The 17,302-nt window shown below is 34.2% G+C and overlaps 9 non-coding genes and 3 pseudogenes across 9 annotated transcripts; all 12 read right to left on the minus strand.

The window, feature by feature from the left end:
- Window positions 1-2,914: 2,914 nt before the first annotated feature.
- On the minus strand, window positions 2,915-3,033 carry LOC141388382 (5S ribosomal RNA). Its single transcript, XR_012408866.1, has one exon. It is a non-coding gene; the product is annotated as a 5S ribosomal RNA (ribosomal RNA).
- Window positions 3,034-3,716: 683 nt separating this feature from the next.
- On the minus strand, window positions 3,717-3,835 carry LOC141388348 (5S ribosomal RNA; annotated as a pseudogene).
- A 682-nt stretch (window positions 3,836-4,517) lies between these two features.
- On the minus strand, window positions 4,518-4,636 carry LOC141388383 (5S ribosomal RNA). Its single transcript, XR_012408867.1, has one exon. It is a non-coding gene; the product is annotated as a 5S ribosomal RNA (ribosomal RNA).
- Window positions 4,637-10,740: 6,104 nt separating this feature from the next.
- On the minus strand, window positions 10,741-10,859 carry LOC141388335 (5S ribosomal RNA). Its single transcript, XR_012408837.1, has one exon. It is a non-coding gene; the product is annotated as a 5S ribosomal RNA (ribosomal RNA).
- A 683-nt stretch (window positions 10,860-11,542) lies between these two features.
- LOC141388346 (5S ribosomal RNA) lies at window positions 11,543-11,661 on the minus strand (annotated as a pseudogene).
- A 684-nt stretch (window positions 11,662-12,345) lies between these two features.
- LOC141388384 (5S ribosomal RNA) lies at window positions 12,346-12,464 on the minus strand. The gene has a single exon (XR_012408868.1). It is a non-coding gene; the product is annotated as a 5S ribosomal RNA (ribosomal RNA).
- A 686-nt stretch (window positions 12,465-13,150) lies between these two features.
- Window positions 13,151-13,269, minus strand: LOC141388386 (5S ribosomal RNA). The gene has a single exon (XR_012408870.1). It is a non-coding gene; the product is annotated as a 5S ribosomal RNA (ribosomal RNA).
- A 683-nt stretch (window positions 13,270-13,952) lies between these two features.
- On the minus strand, window positions 13,953-14,071 carry LOC141388387 (5S ribosomal RNA). Its single transcript, XR_012408871.1, has one exon. It is a non-coding gene; the product is annotated as a 5S ribosomal RNA (ribosomal RNA).
- Window positions 14,072-14,754: 683 nt separating this feature from the next.
- On the minus strand, window positions 14,755-14,873 carry LOC141388388 (5S ribosomal RNA). Its single transcript, XR_012408872.1, has one exon. It is a non-coding gene; the product is annotated as a 5S ribosomal RNA (ribosomal RNA).
- A 683-nt stretch (window positions 14,874-15,556) lies between these two features.
- Window positions 15,557-15,675, minus strand: LOC141388344 (5S ribosomal RNA; annotated as a pseudogene).
- Window positions 15,676-16,359: 684 nt separating this feature from the next.
- Window positions 16,360-16,478, minus strand: LOC141388389 (5S ribosomal RNA). Its single transcript, XR_012408873.1, has one exon. It is a non-coding gene; the product is annotated as a 5S ribosomal RNA (ribosomal RNA).
- A 683-nt stretch (window positions 16,479-17,161) lies between these two features.
- Window positions 17,162-17,280, minus strand: LOC141388338 (5S ribosomal RNA). Its single transcript, XR_012408840.1, has one exon. It is a non-coding gene; the product is annotated as a 5S ribosomal RNA (ribosomal RNA).
- Window positions 17,281-17,302: the final 22 nt, after the last annotated feature.

Below are 17,302 nucleotides of genomic sequence, written 5' to 3' on the forward strand. Positions count from 1 at the left end.
GGATTGGGAAAGGCGTCACAACAACACCTAAAGGTGACGCACTGTATTATAGCTGCCATGACGTAAAGCATGAGTTTGGTTGTGGATTCGTAGTTAGTCGGAGACTAAAACATCTTGTATCCAGCTTCACTCCAGTGAATGAAAGACTTGCTGCAATTCGAATAAAAGCTAAATTCTTCAACATCAGCTTTATTTGCGCTCATGCTCCCACTGAAGAAAAGGATGAACAGACCAAAGATATATTTTACGAGCGCTTAGAAGAAACATATGACCGTTGCCCTGCCCATGACATTAAAATCATTCTAGGCGATTTTAATGCCAAAATTGGAAAGGAGAATATCTTTGGCCCAACAGTCGGGAAATTCAGTCTCCACAGTGAAACATCTGACAATGGTATGAGACTGATAGACTTTGCAGCTGCAAAAAACATGGTAGTTAGCAGTACCAGATTTAATCATCTCGATATTCATAAGGGCACCTGGCTGTCTCCAGATCAGAAAACAAGAAACCAAATTGATCATGTTGTGATAGATGGAAGACATTCATCGAGCGTGTTGGATGTACGATCGTTCCGAGGCGCAAACATTGATTCGGACCACTACCTTGTTGCAGCAAAGGTACGCACCCGCTTAAACGTAGCAAACAAAGTACGAACAGACACAACACGAAAGTTAGACATCGGTAAGCTGCAATCACAACAGATAGCCACAGCATATTCCACTCAACTAGCCCAATTGCTTAATCAAAGCCCTCCTCATCCCGATAACATATCAGCGCAATGGCAAAGCATTGCCCACTCCATGCAAACAGCCGCAAAATCCATACTTGGATACCAGAGACCTCCACCAAGGAATCCATGGTATGATGAGGAGTGTCGTGCTGCCACCGAAGAGAAAAATGCGGCATATAAGGCTACTTTACAATCCGTAGCAACGCGTAGCGCACGAGAGAGATACAGGGAGAAAAGGAGAGAGGAGAAACGTCTTTTCCGCAGGAAAAAGAGAGAGATGGAAAAGCGGGAGTGTGAAAAAATCGAGATGTACAGGAGCCAGAATGAAGTCCGAAAATTCTACCAAAGAGTCAAGCATCAAACTGACGGCTTTGGTACAGGCACATCCTCCTGTAGAGACCAGCAAGGTAATTTGGTAACTGATACAGATAGTGTACTCAGGATATGGAAAGAACATTTTTCAAATCTGTTGGTATCCAATAGCAGCGAAGACGACGAAGATACCACAGTCCCAATCCCAGAAGATGGTATTGAATGTATACCGCCCAGCCAAGATGAGGTAAAGACAGCAATAAATCGGCTGAAGAATAATAAGGCAGCAGGGGCCGATGGCTTACCAGCCGAGCTGTTCAAAACCGGAGGCGACACGCTGATAAGGTGTATTCATCAGCTAGTTAGCACCATCTGGCAGGAAGAACGAGTACCCGACGATTGGAACCTGAGTATCCTGTGCCCCGTCCACAAGAAGGGAGATAAGACTGTATGCTCTAACTATAGGGGCATAAGTCTACTCCCTATTGCCTACAAGATCGTGTCAGGGATATTGTGCGAACGACTAAAGCCAATGGTCAACGAGATTATTGGACCATACCAATGCGGCTTTAGACCTGGCAAGTCCACCATTGACCAGATATTTACCCTGCGGCAAATCCTGGAGAAGACCCAAGAGATGCAGATCGACACCTACCACCTTTTTGTCGATTATAAAGCAGCCTTCGACAGTCCGCTGCGCTCAAAGGTATTCCAAGCCATGTCTGAATTTGGTATTCCCGCAAAGCTCATCCGGCTTTGTAAAATGACTTTAACTGACACGAGGTCCTCAGTTAAAATAGGAAAGAACCTCTCCGAAGAGTTTGGTACCAAAAGAGGTTTCAGACAAGGAGACAGCCTTTCGTGTGACCTCTTCAACATCCTGCTAGAAAAGGTTATACGAGAGGCAAACGTCAAAAGAAGTGGCACAATCTACACCAATAGTCACATGTTACTTGCTTATGCTGATGATATAGACATCATGGGTCGATCAGTAAAAGAAGTAACTGATACCTTTATAAAAGTCGAAGGAGAATCTGCTAAAGTGGGTCTGGCGGTAAACGGTGAGAAGACCAAGTTGATGGTGTCGACGCGCAATGCGTCCATTGAGCTCGGACCGACTGTGGAAGTTGGTTCCTATAATATTGAGGTAGTAAAAGACTTCGTCTACCTCGGCACCTCCGTCAACACAACAAACGACATCAGTTGTGAAATAAAAAGAAGAATTGTATTGGCCAACAGATGCTACTTTGGATTAAGTAAGCAGTTTAAAAACAAAGCCACATCTCGTCAAACAAAAATAACGCTCTACAAAACACTGATACTACCCGTGCTGATGTACGGCTCCGAAGCCTGGGTACTTGCGCAAGCAGACATGGCAGTGCTTGGTGTGTTTGAGAGAAAAATTCTTCGAAAGATCTACGGACCAATCTGCGTTGACGGTGAATATCGACGTCGCATGAACCACGAGCTGTATCTGCTATACAACGACATCAATATTGTTAAACGTATCGAGATGCAGCGATTGCGTTGGCTAGGCCATATCAAAAGAATGAGCGATGATGAACCCACTAAAAAGGCGTATGAATACATGCCACATGGCGGTGCACGCAGAATTGGCAGGCCAAGGAATAGATGGCGCAAACAAGTGGATGATGAGATGACAAGGCGCGGTATTCCAGAGAGCAAAGCAACAAATAGAGAGGAATGGAGATCTCTTCTTAGTTCGGCCTATAGAACAAATGTTCTGTAATGGGCCAGCTAAGTAAGTAAGTACTATTTCGGTTAAAAATAAAGATATCGACTTCATTCTTTTTTTATTTAATAGAGAAAAATAAAAAAGAAAATAATATGAAATAAAAAAATGTTGGACAATGCCAACAACACGCGGTGTTCCCAAGCGGTCCCCCATCTAAGTACTAACCGCGCCCGACGCTGCTTAATTTCGGTGATCGGACGAGAACCGATGTACTCAGCGTGGTATGGTCGTTGGCGAAGAAACATAGTTTATTTTGCTTCATATGGCCATTGATTTCATTGCTTGTGTGTTTAAGACAATTTCGTTTACTTATTGCACACAAACACACAAACGAACAAGAAGTTTTATTTTCGTTTTATAAAGGAAAATGTTGACTGTTTCCTTTAGTTATTAGTGAACATAACCAGTATGTATTAATTTGGCATCAAAAAATCTAACAAAAATTGTAGTTTTTTTTAATAAATGTTAAAATTTATTAAATATTGCTAAAAATAAATGTATTTTGGGAAAATTTGGCTCCTTAAATTACCTTTTGGGAAATTAAGAGAATTTTTTTAAAGAATTTTACAATAAAAATTCTTGTTTTTTAATAAATGTTAAAATTTCTTAAATATTGTTAAAAATAAATGCATTTTGCGAAAATTTGCCTCCTTAAATTAACTTTTTTGAGAAACGAAACAAATTTATAAAGAATTTTACTTTTGTTTTACAAAGGAAATCATAGACTATTGTATCTAGCTACATACAATTGAGCATAATCAATAGCGAATGTTTTACATTTACCTTAAATAACAAGCAGTTGAGTTTTTTATTTTGGCTCTATTTCGGTTAAAAATAAAGATATCGACTTCATTCTTTTTTTATTTAATAGAGAAAAATAAAAAAGAAAATAATATGAAATAAAAAAATTTTGGACAATGCCAACAACAGGCGGTGTTCCCAAGCGGTCCCCCATCTAAGTACTAACCGCGCCCGACGCTGCTTAATTTCGGTGATCGGACGAGAACCGATGTACTCAGCGTGGTATGGTCGTTGGCGAAGAAACATAGTTTATTTTGCTTCATATGGCCATTGATTTCATTGCTTGTGTGTTTAAGACAATTTCGTTTACTTATTGCACACAAACACACAAACGAACAAGAAGTTTTATTTTCGTTTTATAAAGGAAAATGTTGACTGTTTCCTTTAGTTATTAGTGAACATAACCAGTATGTATTAATTTGGCATCAAAAAATCTAACAAAAATTGTAGTTTTTTTAATAAATGTTAAAATTTATTAAATATTGCTAAAAATAAATGTATTTTGGGAAAATTTGGCTCCTTAAATTACCTTTTGGGAAATTAAGAGAATTTTTTTAAAGAATTTTACAATAAAAATTCTTGTTTTTTAATAAATGTTAAAATTTCTTAAATATTGTTAAAAATAAATGCATTTTGCGAAAATTTGCCTCCTTAAATTAACTTTTTTGAGAAACGAAACAAATTTATAAAGAATTTTACTTTTGTTTTACAAAGGAAATCATAGACTATTGTATCTAGCTACATACAATTGAGCATAATCAATAGCGAATGTTTTACATTTACCTTAAATAACAAGCAGTTGAGTTTTTTATTTTGGCTCTATTTCGGTTAAAAAAAAAGATATCGACTTCATTCTTTTTTTATTTAATAGAGAAAAATAAAAAAGAAAATAATATGAAATAAAAAAATTTTGGACAATGCCAACAACACGCGGTGTTCCCAAGCGGTCCCCCATCTAAGTACTAACCGCGCCCGACGCTGCTTAATTTCGGTGATCGGACGAGAACCGATGTACTCAGCGTGGTATGGTCGTTGGCGAAGAAACATAGTTTATTTTGCTTCATATGGCCATTGATTTCATTGCTTGTGTGTTTAAGACAATTTCGTTTACTTATTGCACACAAACACACAAACGAACAAGAAGTTTTATTTTCGTTTTATAAAGGAAAATGTTGACTGTTTCCTTTAGATCATCATCATTTGTGAACAGTGTTAAAAGTGTTTGTGTGATTCAAAAAATTAAAAGTGAAAAATAAAAGCCACTAAAAGCCAAAGAGATAAAATAATTTTGTTTCAAGGGTGAAATAATATTTTGTGCTTTGTGGTATAGACACACCAAGTCTAATTGTTGTTGTCGGCGGCAAAGTTATATGCCGTCGGCGGCGACACTGACGGCGTCAATATAAGTGACGTGGCTACGTACTCTGCCAACATGTCAGCAGCAGAAGATCCTGAAGACGTGATGTCTGATACGTCAGCAAGCTTAGCAGCAGAAGCAAAAAATTGTGAGGATTCTAATGTCCAACCTAATAACACTGTGAATGATACTTCTCAAAAAACTAAAAAGAGAAGTAAGAGCAAAAGAAGACACAAGTCAGACGATGATGACTCTATCTATGAAAGTCTAAAAATGGAAGCAATAATATCAACCCTCCAAACTTCCCTCAAAAACATGGAGGAGACTAACAAGTCGCTGTTGGAAGAATTAACGGCGTTAAGAAAACATCAAGAAGAAGCTGCCAAACAACTGGCAGATTATTATAAGAAAGAATGTAGCTTTCGTAGAGTCATTGCTAATTTAGAAAATGAATTAGCCTTAATGAAAAACAACAATACAAAGCCGAATAAAACTTTGCTTAACGCTAATAACATGCTTCCACAAGGAACAAAAGAAAAACAATCTGCAGAGGTATCTGAGCACAGCATCAAAGCCAATGCCAACAACGTGCCAATACCATCAATTAATGAAAATATGGCGGTCGGGGTAGCCGAAAACCCCGACACTGCGATGATTCATGAAGAAGAAGAAGCACAGCCGAATGATGTTTTGAAAACCTGGGAAACACGGCCTTTCTCAAAGGCAAAATCAAGATTTAAGAAGCCGAAACCATCAAGCATGAAGGAAACAGCAACAACAACAGCAGCAGCGTCCACATCCGCAGCAGCAGCCAAAACCCCAGCAACAGAAGTTAGCAGCGAACAAAATAATAAGCCTGAATCTGGTAAGAAAGGCAAAAACTTGCCTGCCATAACTCTATACGACGCTAGTCTATCAGAAATAGCTAATGTATTAGATACTAATATTGGTAGACCTAATTTTTCTTTACGACCTTTAAAAAAGAACCTTTTGTCTCTTAGAGTGATAGGGTTAAATAATTTTCAAAAAGTAACAAACATATTAAAGGATAGATGTTACAAGTTTCATACGCACACCCCAAAGCCGTTGGTGCCTTTTTCGGTGGTGATACATAGACTGTCCCATCTTTATACCAAAGAAGTAATAGAAGACTTCTTACAAAAACAAAATTTTAAAATTGAAATAATAGACCTAATATGCATTGCTGAAGATAAGTGGATAATAAAACTTGGCAGATCCACTGAAATGCGCAAATTTTATAGGGTGAAGAAAATTATTCACTTCGACGTAATTTACGAAAGAGATAAAGGACGCCAAATTGTCCAATGCAGGAGATGTCAGCGATATGGGCATGTTTCGCACAATTGCGGTATGCCCTATCGCTGTGTCAAATGCAGCAAGGATCATGGTCCAGGTAACTGTACCATACCATCCAAAGAAGTATTGGAAAGCTTGTCAGAAGACGCACCTAAATATGTGGTGAAATGTGCCAATTGCGACGTTGAGGGCCACACAGCAGCTTCGCCTGACTGTCCCCGACGTAAGGCAATATTAAAAAAGAAGACTGAACGTCATGATGAGAAAGAGGCTAATATAAAAGCCCGATCAGAACGCTGGGCAAGTGTAAAAGCAGGTACCTCGTTCGCATCTGCTACACGAGTCTCATTACCACCTAAAATAGGTTCAAATACTCCGAACCCAACAAAATCCCAACAGGGGCCTACAGATATGGCGAAACAAATTGGGGAGGATTGCCAAACCTTCTTCGGCAAAGGTTTGACCCACCTCCTTAAAGATTTGGATGATTACCGCGGGGAATATCGCCGAATTAAAGAGTCTCTAGGAACGCCTGACGCGTTAATAGGGCTCTTAATGCACATTAAAAATTATGATGGTTAAGTGCATTTTTATAAATGTAAATTCTATGGTGTCTTTGGAAAAAAGGCACTACCTTAATTTATTTCTAAAAAAGCACAAACCTGATGTTCTGCTCATTGCAGAGCATAAATTAAAAAACAGTCATAAAATAGCGTTTAATGATTACACATTTTTTAAACAATGCAGGGAAAATGGCAGACAAGGTGGAGGTACTGCCATTTTAATAAAAATTGTTTCAAATCCCAACAACTATCAATAAACACAGGGAACATTGAGTCCTGCTGTGTTAAAATCCAAAAACAAGATGGCACATCCATAGCCTTTATATCGATGTACCTTCGTCCTAGTGCGTCATTCAACCCCTCGGATCTCGATGGAATCGTTGATTTGGGCTCAGCCTCCGAGATACTCATTGGCTGTGACCTGAATGCGAAACATCGAGATTGGGGGGGTGGAACTAATAACAAAAGAGGTACAGAATTACATAATTACCTCCTTAATTGCCCCAATTTCCTGCTCTGCCCTACCGCAGAGCCCTCTAGACCGAATTTATTGGGAGATAGTTCATACATTGACTATTTTATTAAAACTCCCGGTATTGCTCTTGAAATTGACGAACTTTTGCCAACACATTATTATGAATCCGACCATAAGGCGGTTGAAATAAGGATATGTGTTGACAACATGCAAAATAACGAAGAACAACTCTTCTTCAACTTTGACAGGGTCAATATAAGAAGATTTAACAGAAAAATAGCAGAGGGTATTAGTGGCCACATATTGCCCATTGACAGAAACGTCAGTATTGGGGAAATTGACTCTTGCATTGATGGACTAAACACCTCCTTCCAAAATGCAATTGAGTCCACAGTGCCTAAAATAAAATATAGAAGTCCCATACTAGGTGAATTGCCTCCAAGAATTATACGATTCATTAAAGAACGTAAAAGATTACGGCAAACCCTACGAAGAACGGCAGATCCGGGTAGATATGTTGAGCTCAAAGCCGACATAAGAAATATTACCACTATAATACGCGAACTTGTGTCCAATTTTGAAAAACACCGATTTAGGAATTATCTAGAAAATATCGAAGTAGGTCCTAGGACTTATGGGAGGGTTAAAAGAGCGGCAGGATTATCATTCAGAAGCCCCATAGACACCATTATTGATGATAGCGGATCACCTATTTCGGATGATCTGGAAAAGGCAGAGCTATTCGCTGATCAAATGAAGAGCTCTCACCATATAGAGGAGAATACGGAGGACGGGTCCTTCTTTAACCTTGTAACCGAGGCCGTAAGTGGGACCCGTAATCATAATCCTCTGGTAGAGTTCAGCGGTGATCTCTCTGCGGACGGCTCTGCAATAAGCAATGAAACTACTTGGGTTGAAAATGGATTTGTCGATAACGAGGCTGTCGCCTCAGCTATCGCAGCTAGACCCTCCCGTAAGTCCACTGGAATTGACAGAATTCCCGATGTGGCTGTAAAAAAGGCTAGAGACACAATATCCCCATTCTTAACAATTTTGTACAACCATTGCATAAATCTTGGTTACTTTCCATCTAAGTGGAAAGAGGCTCTGGTTGTACCAATAAACAAACCCAATTCGGATAAAACAAAATGTGAAAATTACAGGCCAATTTCTCTACTTTCCCCATTTGGAAAAATATTAGAGAGCTTAGTATACAGTAGATTAAAAGTCTTCATAGAAGACAAAAGAATAATTAAAGATTGCCAGTTTGGTTTTAAACCAAAACATTCATCTACACATGCACTGGCCACATTTACCGATTATGTGAATAAGGGTTTCAAACGATACCAAGGCACTATAGCAGTCAGCCTTGATTTTTCAAAAGCCTTTGATGCAGTATGGCACAAGGGAATTTTACATAAACTTCAAACTTTTGGTTTAGACACCCAAACATATAGAATGGTAGCAAGCTTCCTGGAAGGCAGGGTCTTTAGGGTTAGAGTTGGTGATAGGGTATCTGAGCAGAGACAGGTCATAGCGGGGGTTCCGCAAGGCTCCCTTCTAGGGCCTGTCTTGTTCAACCTTTTCATTAGCGATATACCTGACCCTCCGGAAGGGGGCTTGTTACTATTATATGCGGATGACATATTGTTGGCATTAAAAGGCAGATATGCCAATACCTTAGAAACAAGAATAAACATATACTTGGCGCAATTATGCGAATATTTCCATAAATGGGGGTTTAAATTAAATACTAAAAAATGCGTGTCGGTTGTTTTTAAGGGGAAACCCAGGGCCACATGCCCCAACATTAAAAGATATGTTCCTGTTATAAAGGCAGGCGAGGATACAATTGCGGTTTCGGACAGGATGAAGTACCTAGGTATTATGTTTGATAGCAAATTTGAATTTTGTCGCCATGTGGACTTCATCCTGTCCAAGGCCAAAAAAGTTTACCATTCATATCAGAGACTGTTCACCATGAGAAGGGCACTTTCCAGTGAAGTGAAACTTCTCATATACAAACAAATCATTAGACCCATTATTGCGTATTCCTTTGCGGCATGGGCTGACTTGTCATCCGCGCAAATGGAACGAATACGCGTATTTGAAAGAAGAATTTTGACCTCAGCACTAGGTCTAGGGCGGAATATAGACATGGATGATATCCCAAAGAGGCCTTCTAATAGAAGTTTATATGCCTCTGTCCATTTCGACAGGATAGACAAATTTATGGTCAAAGGGGCATTGAAATTCCTAGAAACGTCCCAAAACATAGAAAATGAAACTGTGCAAGATATCCTCAATATTGATGAGGACATATCAGTCCTTCTCTCCAGGAAGCACCTGCCTCCTGCAGCTTTAATTAAGCTACGAGATGAAGGGCTGTTGTTTGAAGATGACCGTCTCATGTTTTACCACAGAAGGTACCGGCGGTACGACTGGGACACTGATCCCGTATACTCTACGGATCAGTGAAGCCTGGCATTGTATATATTGTAAATAGTTTGTATATAAATTTCAGTTTGTAAGTTTTTATTATTATCAATAGGATGTAAGTTTTTATCATTAATATGTAAGTTTTTATCATAATTAGTATGTAAGCTTATTATAACTTTTATAAAATCCTTGAAAATGGCCAGTTTTTGCATTAAATTTTTCTGGCAAAGAATTATTTTAATATTTTGAAATAAAACATTGTATAACCTAATGATTGCTAGCACATAATTGCAGCACAAAAATACTAAATATTGTAGTCTCAAAAAAATCCTTGTATTTACGAGAATATTTACTTAATGTCCTAAATATCATACTTTAGCTATTAAGTATTTTATGTAAACTGAAACTGAAGAAATAAAATAGCAATTTTAAAATGAAATGAAATGACTGTTTCCTTTAGTTATTAGTGAACATAACCAGTATGTATTAATTTGGCATCAAAAAATCTAACAAAAATTGTAGTTTTTTTAATAAATGTTAAAATTTATTAAATATTGCTAAAAATAAATGTATTTTGGGAAAATTTGGCTCCTTAAATTACCTTTTGGGAAATTAAGAGAATTTTTTTAAAGAATTTTACAATAAAAATTCTTGTTTTTTAATAAATGTTAAAATTTCTTAAATATTGTTAAAAATAAATGCATTTTGCGAAAATTTGCCTCCTTAAATTAACTTTTTTGAGAAACGAAACAAATTTATAAAGAATTTTACTTTTGTTTTACAAAGGAAATCATAGACTATTGTATCTAGCTACATACAATTGAGCATAATCAATAGCGAATGTTTTACATTTACCTTAAATAACAAGCAGTTGAGTTTTTTATTTTGGCTCTATTTCGGTTAAAAATAAAGATATCGACTTCATTCTTTTTTTATTTAATAGAGAAAAATAAAAAAGAAAATAATATGAAATAAAAAAATTTTGGACAATGCCAACAACACGCGGTGTTCCCAAGCGGTCCCCCCTCTAAGTACTAACCGCGCCCGACGCTGCTTAATTTCGGTGATCGGACGAGAACCGATGTACTCAGCGTGGTATGGTCGTTGGCGAAGAAACATAGTTTATTTTGCTTCATATGGCCATTGATTTCATTGCTTGTGTGTTTAAGACAATTTCGTTTACTTATTGCACGCAAACACACAAACGAACAAGAAGTTTTATTTTCGTTTTATAAAGGAAAATGTTGACTGTTTCCTTTAGTTATTAGTGAACATAACCAGTATGTATTAATTTGGCATCAAAAAATCTAACAAAAATTGTAGTTTTTTTTAATAAATGTTAAAATTTATTAAATATTGCTAAAAATAAATGTATTTTGGGAAAATTTGGCTCCTTAAATTACCTTTTGGGAAATTAAGAGAATTTTTTTAAAGAATTTTACAATAAAAATTCTTGTTTTTTAATAAATGTTAATATTTCTTAAATATTGTTAAAAATAAATGCATTTTGCGAAAATTTGCCTCCTTAAATTAACTTTTTTGAGAAACGAAACAAATTTATAAAGAATTTTACTTTTGTTTTACAAAGGAAATCATAGACTATTGTATCTAGCTACATACAATTGAGCATAATCAATAGCGAATGTTTTACATTTACCTTAAATAACAAGCAGTTGAGTTTTTTATTTTGGTTCTATTTCGGTTAAAAATAAAGATATCGACTTCATTCTTTTTTTATTTAATAGAGAAAAATAAAAAAGAAAATAATATGAAATAAAAAAATTTTGGACAATGCCAACAACACGCGGTGTTCCCAAGCGGTCCCCCATCTAAGTACTCACCGCGCCCGGCGCTGCTTAATTTCGGCGATCGGACGAGAACCGATGTACTCAGCGTGGTATGGTCGTTGGCGAAGAAACATAGTTTATTTTGCTTCATATGGCCATTGATTTCATTGCTTGTGTGTTTAAGACAATTTCGTTTACTTATTGCACACAAACACACAAACGAACAAGAAGTTTTATTTTCGTTTTATAAAGGAAAATGTTGACTGTTTCCTTTAGTTATTAGTGAACATAACCAGTATGTATTAATTTGGCATCAAAAAATCTAACAAAAATTGTAGTTTTTTTTAATAAATGTTAAAATTTATTAAATATTGCTAAAAATAAATGTATTTTGGGAAAATTTGGCTCCTTAAATTACCTTTTGGGAAATTAAGAGAATTTTTTTAAAGAATTTTACAATAAAAATTCTTGTTTTTTAATAAATGTTAAAATTTCTTAAATATTGTTAAAAATAAATGCATTTTGCGAAAATTTGCCTCCTTAAATTACCTTTTTTGAGAAACGAAACAAATTTATAAAGAATTTTACTTTTGTTTTACAAAGGAAATCATAGACTTTTGTATCTAGCTACATACAACTGAGCATAATCAATAGCGAATGTTTTACATTTACCTTAAAATAATAAGCAGTTGAGTTTTTTATTTTGGCTCTATTTCGGTTAAAAATGAAGATATCGACTTCATTCTTTTTTTATTTAATAGAGAAAAATAAAAAAGAAAATAAAATGAAATAAAAAAATTTTGGACAATGCCAACAACACGCGGTGTTCCCAAGCGGTCCCCCATCTAAGTACTAACCGCGCCCGACGCTGCTTAATTTCGGTGATCGGACGAGAACCGATGTACTCAGCGTGGTATGGTCGTTGGCGAAGAAACATAGTTTATTTTGCTTCATATGGCCATTGATTTCATTGCTTGTGTGTTTAAGACAATTTCGTTTACTTATTGCACACAAACACACAAACGAACAAGAAGCTTTATTTTCGTTTTATAAAGGAAAATGTTGACTGTTTCCTTTAGTTATTAGTGAACATAACCAGTATGTATTAATTTGGCATCAAAAAATCTAACAAAAATTGTAGTTTTTTTTTAATAAATGTTAAAATTTATAAAATTTTGCTAAAAATAAATGTATTTTGGGAAAATTTGGCTCCCTAAAATACCTTTTTTGGAAATTAAGACAAATTTTTTAAAGAAATTTACAATAAAAATTCTTGTTTTTTAATAAATGTTAAAATTTCTTAAATATTGTTAAAAATAAATGCATTTTGCGAAAATTTGCCTCCTTAAATTACCTTTTTTGAGAAACGAAACAAATTTATAATGAATTTTACTTTTGTTTTACAAAGGAAATCATAGACTTTTGTATCTAGCTACATACAACTGAGCATAATCAATAGCGAATGTTTTACATTTACCTTAAAATAATAAGCAGTTGAGTTTTTTATTTTGGCTCTATTTCGGTTAAAAATGAAGATATCGACTTCATTCTTTTTTTATTTAATAGAGAAAAATAAAAAAGAAAATAAAATGAAATAAAAAAATTTTGGACAATGCCAACAACACGCGGTGTTCCCAAGCGGTCCCCCATCTAAGTACTAACCGCGCCCGACGCTGCTTAATTTCGGTGATCGGACGAGAACCGATGTACTCAGCGTGGTATGGTCGTTGGCGAAGAAACATAGTTTATTTTGCTTCATATGGCCATTGATTTCATTGCTTGTGTGTTTAAGACAATTTCGTTTACTTATTGCACACAAACACACAAACGAACAAGAAGTTTTATTTTCGTTTTATAAAGGAAAATGTTGACTGTTTCCTTTAGTTATTAGTGAACATAACCAGTATGTATTAATTTGGCATCAAAAAATCTAACAAAAATTGTAGTTTTTTTTAATAAATGTTAAAATTTATTAAATATTGCTAAAAATAAATGTATTTTGGGAAAATTTGGCTCCTTAAATTACCTTTTGGGAAATTAAGAGAATTTTTTTAAAGAATTTTACAATAAAAATTCTTGTTTTTTAATAAATGTTAAAATTTCTTAAATATTGTTAAAAATAAATGCATTTTGCGAAAATTTGCCTCCTTAAATTAACTTTTTTGAGAAACGAAACAAATTTATAAAGAATTTTACTTTTGTTTTACAAAGGAAATCATAGACTATTGTATCTAGCTACATACAATTGAGCATAATCAATAGCGAATGTTTTACATTTACCTTAAATAACAAGCAGTTGAGTTTTTTATTTTGGCTCTATTTCGGTTAAAAATAAAGATATCGACTTCATTCTTTTTTTATTTAATAGAGAAAAATAAAAAAGAAAATAATATGAAATAAAAAAATTTTGGACAATGCCAACAACACGCGGTGTTCCCAAGCGGTCCCCCATCTAAGTACTAACCGCGCCCGACGCTGCTTAATTTCGGTGATCGGACGAGAACCGATGTACTCAGCGTGGTATGGTCGTTGGCGAAGAAACATAGTTTATTTTGCTTCATATGGCCATTGATTTCATTGCTTGTGTGTTTAAGACAATTTCGTTTACTTATTGCACACAAACACACAAACGAACAAGAAGTTTTATTTTCGTTTTATAAAGGAAAATGTTGACTGTTTCCTTTAGTTATTAGTGAACATAACCAGTATGTATTAATTTGGCATCAAAAAATCTAACAAAAATTGTAGTTTTTTTTAATAAATGTTAAAATTTATTAAATATTGCTAAAAATAAATGTATTTTGGGAAAATTTGGCTCCTTAAATTACCTTTTGGGAAATTAAGAGAATTTTTTTAAAGAATTTTACAATAAAAATTCTTGTTTTTTAATAAATGTTAAAATTTCTTAAATATTGTTAAAAATAAATGCATTTTGCGAAAATTTGCCTCCTTAAATTAACTTTTTTGAGAAACGAAACAAATTTATAAAGAATTTTACTTTTGTTTTACAAAGGAAATCATAGACTATTGTATCTAGCTACATACAATTGAGCATAATCAATAGCGAATGTTTTACATTTACCTTAAATAACAAGCAGTTGAGTTTTTTATTTTGGCTCTATTTCGGTTAAAAATAAAGATATCGACTTCATTCTTTTTTTATTTAATAGAGAAAAATAAAAAAGAAAATAATATGAAATAAAAAAATTTTGGACAATGCCAACAACACGCGGTGTTCCCAAGCGGTCCCCCATCTAAGTACTAACCGCGCCCGACGCTGCTTAATTTCGGTGATCGGACGAGAACCGATGTACTCAGCGTGGTATGGTCGTTGGCGAAGAAACATAGTTTATTTTGCTTCATATGGCCATTGATTTCATTGCTTGTGTGTTTAAGACAATTTCGTTTACTTATTGCACACAAACACACAAACGAACAAGAAGTTTTATTTTCGTTTTATAAAGGAAAATGTTGACTGTTTCCTTTAGTTATTAGTGAACATAACCAGTATGTATTAATTTGGCATCAAAAAATCTAACAAAAATTGTAGTTTTTTTTAATAAATGTTAAAATTTATTAAATATTGCTAAAAAATAAATGTATTTTGGGAAAATTTGGCTCCTTAAATTACCTTTTGGGAAATTAAGAGAATTTTTTTAAAGAATTTTACAATAAAAATTCTTGTTTTTTAATAAATGTTAAAATTTCTTAAATATTGTTAAAAATAAATGCATTTTGCGAAAATTTGCCTCCTTAAATTAACTTTTTTGAGAAACGAAACAAATTTATAAAGAATTTTACTTTTGTTTTACAAAGGAAATCATAGACTATTGTATCTAGCTACATACAATTGAGCATAATCAATAGCGAATGTTTTAAATTTACCATAAATAACAAGCAGTTGAGTTTTTTATTTTGGCTCTATTTCGGTTAAAAATAAAGATATCGACTTCATTCTTTTTTTATTTAATAGAGAAAAATAAAAAAGAAAATAATATGAAATAAAAAAATTTGGACAATGCCAACAACACGCGGTGCTCCCAAGCGGTCCCCCATCTAAGTACTAACCGCGCCCGACGCTGCTTAATTTCGGTGATCGGACGAGAACCGATGTACTCAGCGTGGTATGGTCGTTCGCGAAGAAACATAGTTTATTTTGTTTCATATGGCCATTGATTTCATTGCTTGTGTGTTTAAGACAATTTCGTTTACTTATTGCACACAAACACACAAACGAACAAGAAGTTTTATTTTCGTTTTATAAAGGAAAATGTTGACTGTTTCCTTTAGTTATTAGTGAACATAACCAGTATGTATTAATTTGGCATCAAAAAATCTAACAAAAATTGTAGTTTTTTTAATAAATGTTAAAATTTATTAAATTTTGCTAAAAATAAATGTATTTTGGGAAAATTTGGCTCCCTAAAATACCTTTTTTGGAAATTAAGACAAATTTTTTAAAGAAATTTACAATAAAAATTCTTGTTTTTTAATAAATGTTAAAATTTCTTAAATATTGTTAAAAATAAATGCATTTTGCGAAAATTTGCCTCCTTAAATTACCTTTTTTGAGAAACGAAACAAATTTATAAAGAATTTTACTTTTGTTTTACAAAGGAAATCATAGACTTTTGTATCTAGCTACATACAACTGAGCATAATCAATAGCGAATGTTTTACATTTACCTTAAAATAATAAGCAGTTGAGTTTTTTATTTTGGCTCTATTTCGGTTAAAAATGAAGATATCGACTTCATTCTTTTTTTATTTAATAGAGAAAAATAAAAAAGAAAATAAAATGAAATAAAAAAATTTTGGACAATGCCAACAACACGCGGTGTTCCCAAGCGGTCCCCCATCTAAGTACTAACCGCGCCCGACGCTGCTTAATTTCGGTGATCGGACGAGAACCGATGTACTCAGCGTGGTATGGTCGTTGGCGAAGAAACATAGTTTATTTTGTTTCATATGGCCATTGATTTCATTGCTTGTGTGTTTAAGACAATTTCGTTTACTTATTGCACACAAACACACAAACGAACAAGAAGTTTTATTTTCGTTTTATAAAGGAAAATGTTGACTGTTTCCTTTAGTTATTAGTGAACATAACCAGTATGTATTAATTTGGCATCAAAAAATCTAACAAAAATTGTAGTTTTTTTTAATAAATGTTAAAATTTATTAAATATTGCTAAAAAATAAATGTATTTTGGGAAAATTTGGCTCCTTAAATTACCTTTTGGGAAATTAAGAGAATTTTTTTAAAGAATTTTACAATAAAAATTCTTGTTTTTTAATAAATGTTAAAATTTCTTAAATATTGTTAAAAATAAATGCATTTTGCGAAAATTTGCCTCCTTAAATTAACTTTTTTGAGAAACGAAACAAATTTATAAAGAATTTTACTTTTGTTTTACAAAGGAAATCATAGACTATTGTATCTAGCTACATACAATTGAGCATAATCAATAGCGAATGTTTTAAATTTACCATAAATAACAAGCAGTTGAGTTTTTTATTTTGGCTCTATTTCGGTTAAAAATAAAGATATCGACTTCATTCTTTTTTTATTTAATAGAGAAAAATAAAAAAGAAAATAATATGAAATAAAAAAATTTGGACAATGCCAACAACACGCGGTGTTCCCAAGCGGTCCCCCATCTAAGTACTAACCGCGCCCGACGCTGCTTAATTTCGGTGATCGGACGAGAACCGATGTACTCAGCGTGGTATGGTCGTTCGCGAAGAAACATAGTTTATTTTGT

Source organism: Musca autumnalis, unplaced genomic scaffold (assembly GCF_047663935.1).
Source record: "Musca autumnalis isolate F117 unplaced genomic scaffold, ASM4766393v1 scaffold_92, whole genome shotgun sequence".
NCBI classification, from domain to species: Eukaryota; Metazoa; Arthropoda; class Insecta; order Diptera; family Muscidae; genus Musca; species Musca autumnalis.